The following is a 13,194-nucleotide window of genomic DNA, read 5'->3' as shown; positions in this document are numbered from 1 at the left end:
CTTACCAACCAAAAAAAGTCCAGGACCAGATGGATTCACAGCTGAATTCTACCAGAGGTACAAAGAAGAGCTGGTACCATTCCTTCTGAAACTATTCCAATCAACAGAAAAAAAGGGAATCCTCCCTAACTCATTTCATGAGGCCAGCATCATCCTGATACCAAAGCCTGGAAGAGACACAACCAAAAAAGAGAATTTTAGACCAATATCCCTGATGAAATCGATGCAAAAATCCTCAATAAAATGCTGGCAAAACGAATCCAGCAGCACATCAAAAAGCTTATCCACCATAATCAAGTGGGCTTCATCCCTGGGATGCAAGACTGGTTCAACATATGCAAATCAATAAATGTAATCGAGCATATAAACAGAACCAAAGACAAAAACCACATGATTATCTCAATAGATGCAGAAAAGGCCTTTGACAAAATTCAACAACCCTTCATGCTAAAAACTCTCAATAAATTAGGTATTGATGGCACGTATTTCAAAATAAAAAAGATATCTATGACAAACCCACAGCCAATATCATACTGAATGGGCAAAAACTGGAAGCATTCCCTTTGAAAACTGGCACAAGACAGGGATGCCCTCTCTCACCACTCCTATTCAACATAGTGTTGGAAGTTCTGGCCAGGGCAATCAGGCAGGAGAAGGAAATAAAGGGTATTCAATTAGGAAAAGAGGAAGTCAAATTGTCCCTGTTTGCAGATGACATGATTGTATATCTAGAAAACCCCATTGTCTCAGCCCAAAATCTCCTTAAGCTGATAAGCAACTTCAGCAAAGTCGCAGGATAAAAAATCAAAGTGCAAAAATCACAAGCATTCTTATACAACAATAAAAGAAAAACAGAGAGCCAAATCATGAGTGAACTCCTATTCATAATTGCTTCAAAGAGAATAAAATACCTAGGAATCCAACTTACAAGAGATGTAAAGGACCTCTTCAAGGAGAACTACAAACCACTACTCAATGAAATAAAAGAGGATACAAAGAAATGGAAGAATATTCCATGCTCATGGGTAGGAAGAATCAATATCATGAAAATGGCCATACTGTCCAAGGTAATTTATAGATTCAATGCCATCCCCGTCAAGCTACCAATGACTTTCTTCACAAAACTGGAAAAAACGACTTTAAAGTTCATATGGAACCAAAAAAGAGCCTGCATCGCCAAGGCAATCCTAAGCCAAAAGAACGAAGCTGGAGGCATCACGCTACCTGACTTCAAACTATACTACAAGGCTACAGTAACCAAAACAGCATGGTACTGGTACCAAAACAGAGATATAGATCAATGGAACAGAACAGAGCCCTCAGAAATAATGCCACATATCTACAACTATCTGATCTTTGACAAACCTGAGAAAAACAAGCAATGGGGAAAGGATTCCCTATTTAATAAATGATGCTGGGAAAACTGGCTAGCCACATGTAGAAAGCTGAAACTGGATCCCTTCCTTACACCTTATACAAAAATTAATTCAAGATGGATAAAAGACTTACATGTAGTCCTAAAACCATAAAAACCCTAGAAGAAAACCTAGGCAATACCATTGAGGACATAGGCGTGGGCAAGGACTTCATGTCTAAAACACCAAAAGCAATGGCAACAAAAGACAAAATTGACAAATGGGATCTAATTAAACTAAAGAGCTTCTGACAGCAAAAGAAATTACCATCAGCATGAACAGGCAACCTACAGAATGGGAGAAAATTTTTGCAGCCTACTTATCTGACAAAGGGCTAATATCCAGAATCTACAATGAACTCAAAACAAATTTACAAGAAAAAAATCAAACAACCCCATCAAAAAGTGGGCAAAAGACATGAACAGACACTTCTCAAAAGAAGACATTTATGCAGCCAAAAAACACATGAAAAAATGCTCACCATCACTGGCCATCAGAGAAATGCAAATCAAAACCACAATGAGATACCATCTCACACCAGTTAGAATGGCGATCATTAAAAAGTCAAGAAACAACAGGTGCTGGAGAGGACGTGGAGAAATAGGAACACTTTTACACTGTTGGTGGGACTGTCAACTAGTTCAACCATTGTGGAAGTCAGTGTGGCAATTCCTCAGGGATCTAGAACTGGAAATACCATTTGACCCAGCCATCCCATTACTGGGTATATACCCAAAGGATTATAAATCATGCTGCTATAAAGACACGTGAACATGTATGTTTATAGCGGCACTATTCACAATAGCAAAGACTTGGAACCAACCCACATGTCCAACAACAATAGACTGGATTAAGAAAATGTGGCACCTGGGGAGGAGCCAAGATGGCCGAATAGGAATAGCTCTGGTCTACAGCTCCCAGCGTGAGCAGAAGACGGGTGATTTCTGCATTTCCATCTGAGGTACCAGGTTCATCTCACTATGGAGTGCCAGACGGTGGGCACAGGTCAGTGGGTGGACGCACCATGCGCGAGCTGAAGCAGGGTGAGGCATTGCCTCACTTGGGAAGTGCAAGGGGTCAGGGAGTTCCCTTTCTGAGTCAAAGAAAGGGGTGATGGACGGCACCTGGAAAATCGGGTCACTCCCACCCGAATACTGTACTTTTCCGATGGGCTTATAAAATGGCACACCACGAGATTATATCCCACACCTAGCTCAGAGGGTCCTATGCCAATGGAGTCTCGCTGATTGCTAGCACAGCAGTCTGAGATCAAACTGCAAGGCGGCAGCGAGGCTGGGGGAGGGGCGCCCGCCATTGCCCAGGCTTGATTAGGTAAACAAAGAAGCCTGGAAGCTCGAACTGGGTGGAGCCCACCACAGCTCAAGGAGGCCTGCCTGCCTCTGTAGGCTCCACCTCTGGGGGCAGGGCACAGACAGACAAACAAAAAGCAGTAACCTCTGCAGACTTAAATGTCCCTGTCTGACAGCTTTGAAGAGAGCAGTGGTTCTCCCAGCATGCAGCTGGAGATCTGAGAACAGGCAGACTGCCTCCTCAAGTGGGTCCCTGACCCCTGACCCCCGAGCAGCCTAACTGGGAGGCACCCCACAGCAGGGGCACACTGACACCTCACACGGCAGGGTACTCCAACAGACCTGCAGCTGAGGGTCCTGTCTGTTAGAAGGAAAACTAACAAACAGAAAGGACATCCACACCAAAAACCCATCTGTACATCACCATCATCAAAGACCAAAAGTAGATAAAACCACAAAGATGGGGAAAAAACAGAACAGAAAAACTGGAAACTCTAAAAAGCAGAGCGCCTCTCCTCCTCCAAAGGAGTGCAGTTCCTCACCAGCAACGGAACAAAGCTGGATGGAGAATGACTTTGACGAGCTGAGAGAAGAAGGCTTCAGACAATCAAATTACTCTGAGCTACGGGAGGACATTAAAACCAAAGGCAAAGAAGTTGAAAACTTTGAAAAAAATTTAGACGAATGTATAACTAGAATAACCAATAGAGAGAAGTGCTTAAAGGAGCTGATGGAGCTGAAAACCAAGGCTCGAGAACTACGTGAAGAATGCAGAAGCCTCAGGAGCCGATGAGATCAACTGGAAGAAAGGGTATCAGTGATGGAAGATGAAATGAATGAAATTAAGCGAGTAGGGAAGTCTAGAGAAAAAATAATAAAAAGAAATGAGCAAAGCCTCCAAGAAATATGGGACTATGTGAAAAGACCAAATCTATGTCTGACTAGTGTACCTGAAAGTGATGGGGAGAGTGGAACCAAGTTGGAAAACACTCTGCAGGATATTATCCAGGAGAACTTCCCCAATCTAGAAAGGCAGGCCAACGTTCAGATTCAGGAAATACAGAGAACACCATAAAGATACTCCTCAAGAAGAGCAACTCCAAGACACATAATTGTCAGATTCACCAAAGTTGAAATGAAGGAAAAAATGTTAAGGGCAGCCAGAGAGAAAGGTCAGGTTACCCTCAAAGTGAAGCCCATCAGAATAACAGCAGATCTCTTGGCAGAAACCCTACAAGCCAGAAGAGAGTGGGGGCCAATATTCAACATTCTTAAAGAAAAGAATTTTCAACCCAGAATTTCATATCCAGCCAAACTAAGCTTCATAAGTGAAGGAGAAATAAAATACTTTACAGACAAGCAAATGCTGAGAGATTTTGTCACCACCAGGCCTGCCTTACAAGAGCTCCTGAAGGAAGCACTAAACATGGAAAGGAACAACCGGTACCAGCCGCTGCAAAATCACGCCAAAATGTAAAGACCATCGAGACTAGGAAGAAACTGCATCAACTAACGAGCAAAATAACCAGCTAACATCATAATGATAGGAGCAAATTCACACATAACAATATTAACTTTAAATGTAAGTGGACTAAATGCTCCAATTAAAAGACACAGACTGGCAAACTGGATAAAGAGTCAAGACCCATCAGTGTGCTGTATTCAGGAAACCCATCTCACGTGTAGAGACACACATAGGCTCAAAATAAAAGGATGGAGGAAGATCTACCAAGCCAATGGAAAACAAAAAAAGGCAGGGGTTGCAATCCTAGTCTCTGATAGAACAGACTTTAAACCAACAAAGATCAAAAGAGACAAAGAAGGCCATTACATAATGGTAAAGGGATCAATTCAACAAGAAGAGCTAACTATCCTAAATATATATGCACCCAATACAGGAGTACAAAGATTCATAAAGCAAGTCCTGAGTGACCTACAAAGAGACTTAGACTCCCACACATTAATAATGGGAGACTTTAACACCCCACTGTCAACATTAGACAGATCAACGAGACAGAAAGTCAACAAGGATACCCAGGAATTGAACTCAGCTCTGCACCAAGTGGACCTAACAGACATCTACAGAACTCTCCAACCCAAATCAACAGAATATACATTTTTTTCAGCACCACACCACACCTATTCCAAAATTGACCAGAGTTGGAAGTAAGCTGTCCTCAGCAAATGTACAAAAACAGAAGTTATAACAAACTATCTCTCAGACAATAGTGCAATCAAACTAGAACTGAGGATTAAGAATTTCACTCAAAACTGCTCAACTACATGGAAACTGAACAACCTGCTCCTGAATGACTACTGGGTACATAACAAAATGAAGGCAGAAATAAAGGTGTTCTTTGAAACCAACGAGAACAAAAACACAACATACCAGAATCTCCGGGACACATTCAAAGCAGTGTGTAGAGGGAAATTTATAGCACTAAATGCCCACAAGAGAAAGCAGGAAAGATCCAAAATTGACACCCTAACAGCACAATTAAAAGAACTAGAAAAGCAAGAGCAAACACATTCAAAAGCTAGCAGAAGGCAAGAAATAACTAAAATCAGAGCAGAACTGAAGGAAATAGAGACACAAAAATCCCTTCAAAAAATTAATGAATCCAGGAGCTGGTTTTTTGAAAGGATCAACAAAATTGATAGACCGCTAGGAAGACTAATAAAGAAAAAAAGAGAAAAGAATCAAATAGATGCAATAAAAAATGATAAAGGGGATATCACCACCGATCCCACAGAAATACAAACTACCATCAGGGAATACTACAAACAACTCTACGCAAATAAACTAGAAAATCTAGAAGAAATGGATAAATTCCTCAATACATACACTCTCCCAAGACTAAATCAGGAAGAAGTTGAATCTATGAATAGTCCAATAACAGGAGCTGAAATTGTGGCAATAATCAATAGCTTACCAACCAAAAAGAGTCCAGGACCAGATGGATTCACAGCTGAATTCTACCAGAGGTACAAGGAGGAACTGGTACCATTCCTTCTGAAACTATTCCAATCAATAGAAAAAGAGGGAATCCTCCCTAACTCATTTCATGAGGCCAGCATCATTCTGATACCAAAGCCAGGCAGAGACACAACAAAAAAAGAGAATTTTAGACCAATATCCTTGATGAACATTGATGCAAAAATCCTCAATAAAATACTGGCAAAACGAATCCAGCAGCACATCAAAAAGCTTATCCACCATGATCAAGTGGGCTTCATCCCTGGGATGCAAGGCTGGTTCAATATATGCAAATCATTAAATGTAATCCAGCATATAAACAGAGCCAAAGACAAAAACCACATGATTATCTCAATAGATGCAGAAAAAGCCTTTGACAAAATTCAACAACCCTTCATGCTAAAAACTCTCAATAAATTAGGTATTGATGGCATGTATTTCAAAATAAGAAGAGCTATCTATGACAAACCCACAGCCAATATCATACTGAATGGGCATAAACTGGAAGCATTCCCTTTGAAAACTGGCACAAGGCAGGGATGCCCTCTCTCACCACTCCTATTCAACATAGTGTTGGAAGTTCTGGCCAGGGCAATTAGGCAGGAGAAGGAAATAAAGGGTATTCAATTAGGAAAAGAGGAAGTCAAATTGTCCCTGTTTGCAGATGACATGATTGTATATCTAGAAAACCCCATTGTCTCAGCCCAAAATCTCCTTAAGCTGATAAGCAACTTCAGCAAAGTCTCAGGATACAAAATCAATGTGCAAAAATCACAAGCATTCTTATACACCAACAACAGACAAACATAGAGCCAAATCATGAGTGAACTCCCATTCACAACTGCTACAAAGAGAATAAAATACCTAGGAATCCAACTTACAAGGGATGTGAAGGACCTCTTCAAGGAGAACTACAAACCACTGCTGAAGGAAATAAAAGAGGATACAAAGAAATGGAAGAACATTCCATGCTCATGGATAGGAAGAATCAATATCGTGAAAATGGCCATACTGCCCAAGGTAATTTACAGATTCAATGCCATCCCCATCAAGCTACCAATGACTTTCTTCACAGAATTGTAAAAAACGACTTTAAAGTTCATATGGAACCAAAAAAGAGCCCGCATCGCCAAGTCAATCCTAAGCCAAAAGAGCAAAGCTGGAGGCATCACACTACCTGACTTCAAACTATACTACAAGGCTACAGTAACCAAAACAGCATGGTACTGGTACCAAAACAGAGATATAGATCAATGGAACAGAACAGAGCCCTCAGAAATAATGCCACATATCTACAACTATCTGATCTTTGACAAACCTGAGAAAAACAAGTGATGGGGAAAGGATTCCCTATTTAATAAATGGTGCTGTGAAAACTGGCTAGCCATATGTAGAAAGCTGAAACTGGATCCCTTCCTTACACCTTATACCAAAATCAATTCAAGATGGATTAAAGACTTAAATGTTATACCTAAAACCATAAAAACCCTAGAAGAAAACCTAGGCATTACCATTGAGGACATAGGCATGGGCAAGGAATTCATGTCTAAAACACCAAAAGCAATGGCAACAAAAGACAAAATTGACAAATGGGATCTAATTAAACTAAAGAGCTTCTGCACAGCAAAAGAAACTACCATCAGAGTGAACAGGCAACCTACAAAATGGGAGAAAATTTTCACAACCTACTCATCTGACAAAGGGCTAATATCCAGAATCTACAATGAACTCAAACAAATCTACAAGAAAAAAACAACCCCATCAAAAAGTGGGCGAAAGACATGAACAGACACTTCTCAAAAGAAGACATTTATGCAGCCAAAAAACACATGAAAAAATGCTCATCATCACTGGCCATCAGAGAAATGCAAATCAAAACCACAATGAGATACCATCTCACACCAGTTAGAATCGCGATCATTAAAAAGTCAGGAAACAACAGGTGCTGGAGAGGATGTGGAGAAATAGGAACACTTTTACACTGTTGGTGGGACTGTCAACTAGTTCAACCATTGTGGAAGTCAGTGTGGCGATTCCTCAGGGATCTAGAACTGGAAATACCATTTGACCCAGTCATCCCATTACTGGGTATATACCCAAAGGACTATAAATCATACTGCTCTAAAGACACATGCACACGTATGTTTATTGAGGCATTATTCACAATAGCAAAGACTTGGAACCAACCCAAATGTCCAACAATGATAGACTGGATTAAGAAAATGTGGCACATATACACCATGGAATACTATGCAGCCATAAATAATGATGAGTTCATGTCCTTTGTAGGGACATGGATGAAATTGGAAATCATCATTCTCAGTAAACTATCGCAAGAAGAAAAAACCAAACACCGCATATTCTCACTCATAGGTGGGAACTGAACAATGAGATCACATGGACACAGGAAGGGGAATATCACACTCTGGGGACTGTTGTGGGGTTGGGGGTGGGGGGAGAGATAGCATCGGGAGATATACCTAATGCTAGATGACGAGTTAGTGGGTGCAGTGCACCAGCATGGCACATGTATACATATGTAAGTAACCTGCACAATGTGCACATGTACCCTAAAACTTAAAGTAAAAAAAGAAAGAAAATGTGGCACCTATACACCATGGAATACTATGCAGCCATAAAAAATGATGAGTTCATGCCCTTTTTAGGGACATGGATGAAACTGGAAACCATCATTCTCAGCAAACTATCACAAGGACAAAAAACCAAACACTGCATGTTCTCACTCATAGGTGGGAATTGAACAATGAGAACACATGGACACAGGAAGAGGAACATCACACACCGGGGACTGTTTTGGGGTGGGGTGAGTGAGGAGGGATAGCATTAGGAGATATATCTAATGCTAAATGACAAGTTAATGGGTGCAGCACACCAACATGGCACATGTATACATATGTAACAAACCTGCACGTTGTGCACATGTACCCTAAAACTTAAAGTATAATAATAAAAAAAAATAGAGAAAATAGATAAATTCCTGGAAACACACAACCTCCCAACATTGAATCAGGAAGAAATAGAAATCCAGAGCAGACCCATAATGAGTAATGAAAAATACTCTGTAATTAAATCAAATCAGTAATTAAAAATTTTCTAGTGAAAAATAGCACGGGACCAGAGGGATTCACAACTCAATTCTGCCACACATGCAAAGAAGAGCTGGTACCAATTTTATGGAATCTCTTTTAAAAAATTGTGGAGGCATTCCTCCCTAATTGTTCTACTAAACTAGTATCATCCTGATACCAAAATCAGGCAAACACAGAACAGAAAAATAAAACTAGAGGAACATATCCTTGGAAAACATGGTCACAAATATTCTTAACAAAATACTAGCAAACTAAATCCAATAGCACATCAAAAAGATAATTCATCATGACCAAATGGATTTCATTCCAGGGATGCAAGGATGATTAAACATACACAAATCACTGAACGTGATTACACCACGATTCACCATATAAACATGATTAAAAGCAAAAAAAAGATCATCCCAACAGATGCCGAGTTTTGATAAAATGCAACATAAAACCTTTATGATAAAAACTCTCAGTAAACTAGACATCAAGGGAACATGACTCAAAATAATAAGGGACATCTAGGACAAATTAACAGTCAATGTCATATTGCATGGAGAAAACTTGAAAACCTTTCCCCTAAGAACTGGAACAAGACAAGGATGTCCACTCCACCAATCCTATTCAACACAAAATTGGAAGTACTATTCATGGCAATCAGGTAAAGAAAATAAGTAAAAAGCATTTAAGTAGCAAAAATAAGAAATCAGATTATTTTTGTTTGCTGATGACAGGATTATATACCTAGAAAACCCTAAAGGTTCCTCAAAAAGAGTCCTAGATTTAATAAACAGCCTCAGTAAAGTTTCAAGAGGAGTGGACCAAGGAGCAGAAGCTCAATCTAGACAGTAAAACTCCCTCTATTTAAGGCAGAATCATCCAGAGAATTGCTAGAATGGAGAATGTTTTTTCCTCTTATGATAAAGTACAATGATCCTTCTAAGACAAACAGAATGCATCATGCAAGTAGGTTTAGGGTGAATGCCATGTAGCTTCTACTTCTCTCTTGCAACTTGGAGATATTAGAAAAAATACTGACAGAAAGAAGCAAGAAATCAGGAGCTCACTGGTTTCTTCTTCTGTCCTCTTCCCCATGGAGCTGAGGGCTCCTGATGAGTGATCAAATGCTAGGAGAGGATGAATGGTACCACATTATTACCAGTGCCCAGGACAGATGCTAAGCTGGGCAGTGATGCTTTGCAGAGAAGCCTCAGGGGAGAGACACAGGAGAGGGAAGAAAATGGGGAGTAATGCTGCCTTTGAATTCACACCTAGAAAGGAGGCAGAATCAGGATTAGTGAACAATACTCAGGATTTTGCTTAGTTGGTTGGCTTTATATGAGTCCTGAGAATGTTGGCTGGTGCCAAAGTTGAACGATGTACTGAGAGAAACAGCCTTCCCTGAGTAAAGTAAAATTATGTCATTAACCACAAAATGTATTTCTTATATACAATGATTGTTTTTCAGAGACTCTCAAAACAAGTGCTTATTTTGGAAGAATATTTTTATTCATGTGAAAGAAAGTTTTTGGTCAATGCAAGCATTTTGGCCACATAAGTCAATGGCCACTGCAGCCCAACTGTCCCTCAGAACAAATGTGTTTAATGAAGATGACACCATCCTTATAAAATCAATAAAACTGAATGAATGTCTAGGTTTTTAGCAAAATCATAAGCTTTTGAGTTGAAGGGTAGTTAAACATTAACCAGCTGGGCCCCACAGGCCACTTTCTTATAGCTGCTTAACAGCTTATAGCCTGTATTACAAGGCCCTAACTTCTATAGATAACTTCTGTAATGTGAAGAAGTTTCAAATTTTCCATATTTTCCAGATCCTGCATTCCAACAGATCCACTGATACCATCCTGTGTAAATACCCACTTTAAGGAACTGATTTGATCCTAGAATGCACTTACTATATCTTTATGTTTTCATCCCCCACACCCTAACTAATCAGCAACCCCCCCACTCCTCAGCCCTGTATCTGCCAAAAGTCCCTTGAAAACCCCATTCTAAAACTCCCTGGGGCAGTGAATTTGAGGTTGCATCCTACCTCCTCCTTTGGCCATCATTTGATTATTCAACTCTTTGTCAGTGGCAACTCCCGCTATTTTGGTGTGTTGGTTTGTTACTACACAGTGAGCACAAACATGGTGGTCCAATACAGAGGCTCTTCCTGTCAGGTGTCAACAAGAAAGTTCATCTAACACTACGAAGAAAGTGAGACACAGATAGTGGCTTCCTTAAGATCCTTCCATCCTTCCTAAACACTACACATTCAATGGCAGGCTCTGTGAAATCTTTTTTTGTTTGTTTGTTTGTTTGTTTGAGACGGAGTCTCACTCTGTCACCCAGGCTGGAGTGGTGCAGTGGTACAATTTCAGCTTACTGCAACCTGCACCTCCTGGGTTCAAACGATTCTTCTGCCTCAGCCTCATGAGTAGCTGGGACTAGAGGTGCATGCCACCATGCCCAGCTAATTTTTGTATTTTTATTAAAGATGGGGTTTCACCACGTTGGCCAGGCTGGTCATGAACTCCTGGCCTCAAGCAATCCACTTGCCTTAGCCTTCCAACGTGCTGGGATCACAGACATTAGCTACCGCACCCAGCCAGGCTCTGAGAAATCTTATAATTACAAAACTAAAGGTGGTAATTATGCAAGTAAGTATACTTGCACAAGGAAAGATTTTTTTCTCAACACGATTTTTAACATTTTCACACACTCATTCGCATTCCCACACAGTGTTTCCCATCTCCACATCTTAACCAGATGTTCTTACTCCACATCTTAACCAGATGCTCTTTCCGGCCTATGTCCAGACATGTGCAGTGAGAGGGAAGGGAAGAAAAAAGACAAACATCTTGGCACTGATGGACCTCAGTTATGTAAATACCAGTATAGAGGCCGTGCACAATTCCTTCATTGCCATTGTCCAGGTCATGTTTGCTCATTCCCTGACTCCGATTCATTATTTCCCTTTAACTTTTCTGCTTTGCATACCATGCAGATACCCCTGAAGGTGCAAAGATAATTCTCTTTCCTCGCCCTTCTGAAGTTTTGGTGACTTGATTACATAAGATACACTGACAATGGAATAATTAACATAAAATGCATATAAATTCATATACATGTATATGGAGCAGCAAATATGAGACTCCAAGCAGGACCAGATGATTGAAGATTTCATCACATCCTGAGGCTACAGAGAGAATAGGGGCTTGGGGTCTCTCGGGGAGGTGGGGTCTCAGGTAATGGGGGAGAGGGAGAGGTATGCATGGTGAGCCAAGGCTGTCCCCACACAGATGTGAGTCTCTCAGGGGCTCCCCAAGCTGCCCTCAGGAAGATAGACAGTGGCCTATGGAGAAGTTTCTCAGTCAGACCTTTAAAGCATCAGGATCTTAGTCTGTTTTTCCTGGGAGTTAATCTTTCCTTGATCCAATTAGGCAGATAAGGGGGGGGAGGTGCACCTCAGAGAAACGCTTTTATCCTCTGTTCACTTCACTAACGTGTATTTCCTCAGCACTTGCAAATCTCTGCCAGAGAAGAAAGCTTTTCAGGGCTATTTCTGTGTCTGCAGCCTCTCTGAATTGTAGCCCCTCTTAACAGCAAGATCAAAATATACCAAAAAAGTACATTTTGAGTGGCACATTTTGTTTTATTGCACCCTGTATGACAAGTCTTAAAAGCTAAGAGTGCACCATGAGCTCCTCAGTTGGGGGCCCCACTCCTGCCCCCTGGGAAGGCAGATACCACCCGCAGACACACTGGACAAGAGCATCAATAAATGAAATGATTTTAAAACAAATAGCTCCATTTTATGTGCCTATTTCCAACCACCTGGCACAAAAGTAAAACACCTGTGCAACTCAGAACAAGTACAATGATCCAGGCTGGCTACTGGAAGGTCTAGCATGCCATCCAAGTCCTCTAGTCATGGTGAGTCAGCAAGACTCACAAGGAGACTGGAGTTAACGCTATCGAGACACCTTTACATGAACATGTCTAGTGAGTGTTAATGCCTTAAAGAAGGTGGAGGAGAAATGTCTGCACCCAACAGCAGAAGGGCCTGTTCTACTCATCACTGCAGACCAGGCATCTGAAGCTCTTCTTGTCTTATTTAACCTTGAGGCAAATAGTCCCTTGCTTCAATGGCAAATATTTTCAACTTACCACGCTATTCACAAAGCAGAGATAACAGCATTTAAACCACATGTGCTCTTAATCTCTCTGGGCCCTGCCTATATGTATGAACAAATTTAAATTACTTTCATATCCTCCAGTGAGATCCCTATTCTATTTAAAAATCATATTGAGGAATATGTCGGACTGGAGAGAAAATCAACTCACAAACAGGTACTGTACTTTGCTGATGACCTGCCTTGCATTTAACC

At 40.8% G+C, this 13,194-nt stretch overlaps 1 protein-coding gene and 1 long non-coding RNA gene across 6 annotated transcripts in view; one reads left to right on the top strand and one right to left on the bottom strand.

Annotated features, from left to right (window-relative positions):
- Nucleotides 1-13,194, bottom strand: part of AKR1C3 (aldo-keto reductase family 1 member C3) — an 87,068-nt gene that overhangs the window by 21,919 nt on the left and 51,955 nt on the right. The gene's annotated exons all lie outside the window — the stretch shown is intronic.
- The window catches only part of LOC129525180 (uncharacterized), a 35,216-nt gene that overhangs the window by 9,018 nt on the left and 13,004 nt on the right, over nucleotides 1-13,194 (top strand). The window lies entirely within an intron of this gene.

This window comes from Gorilla gorilla, chromosome 8 (genome assembly GCF_029281585.2).
Source record: "Gorilla gorilla gorilla isolate KB3781 chromosome 8, NHGRI_mGorGor1-v2.1_pri, whole genome shotgun sequence".
NCBI lineage: Eukaryota > Metazoa > Chordata > Mammalia > Primates > Hominidae > Gorilla > Gorilla gorilla.
Note: the sequence above shows the minus strand (reverse complement) of the source record. Positions and strands in the feature narration are given on the sequence as shown.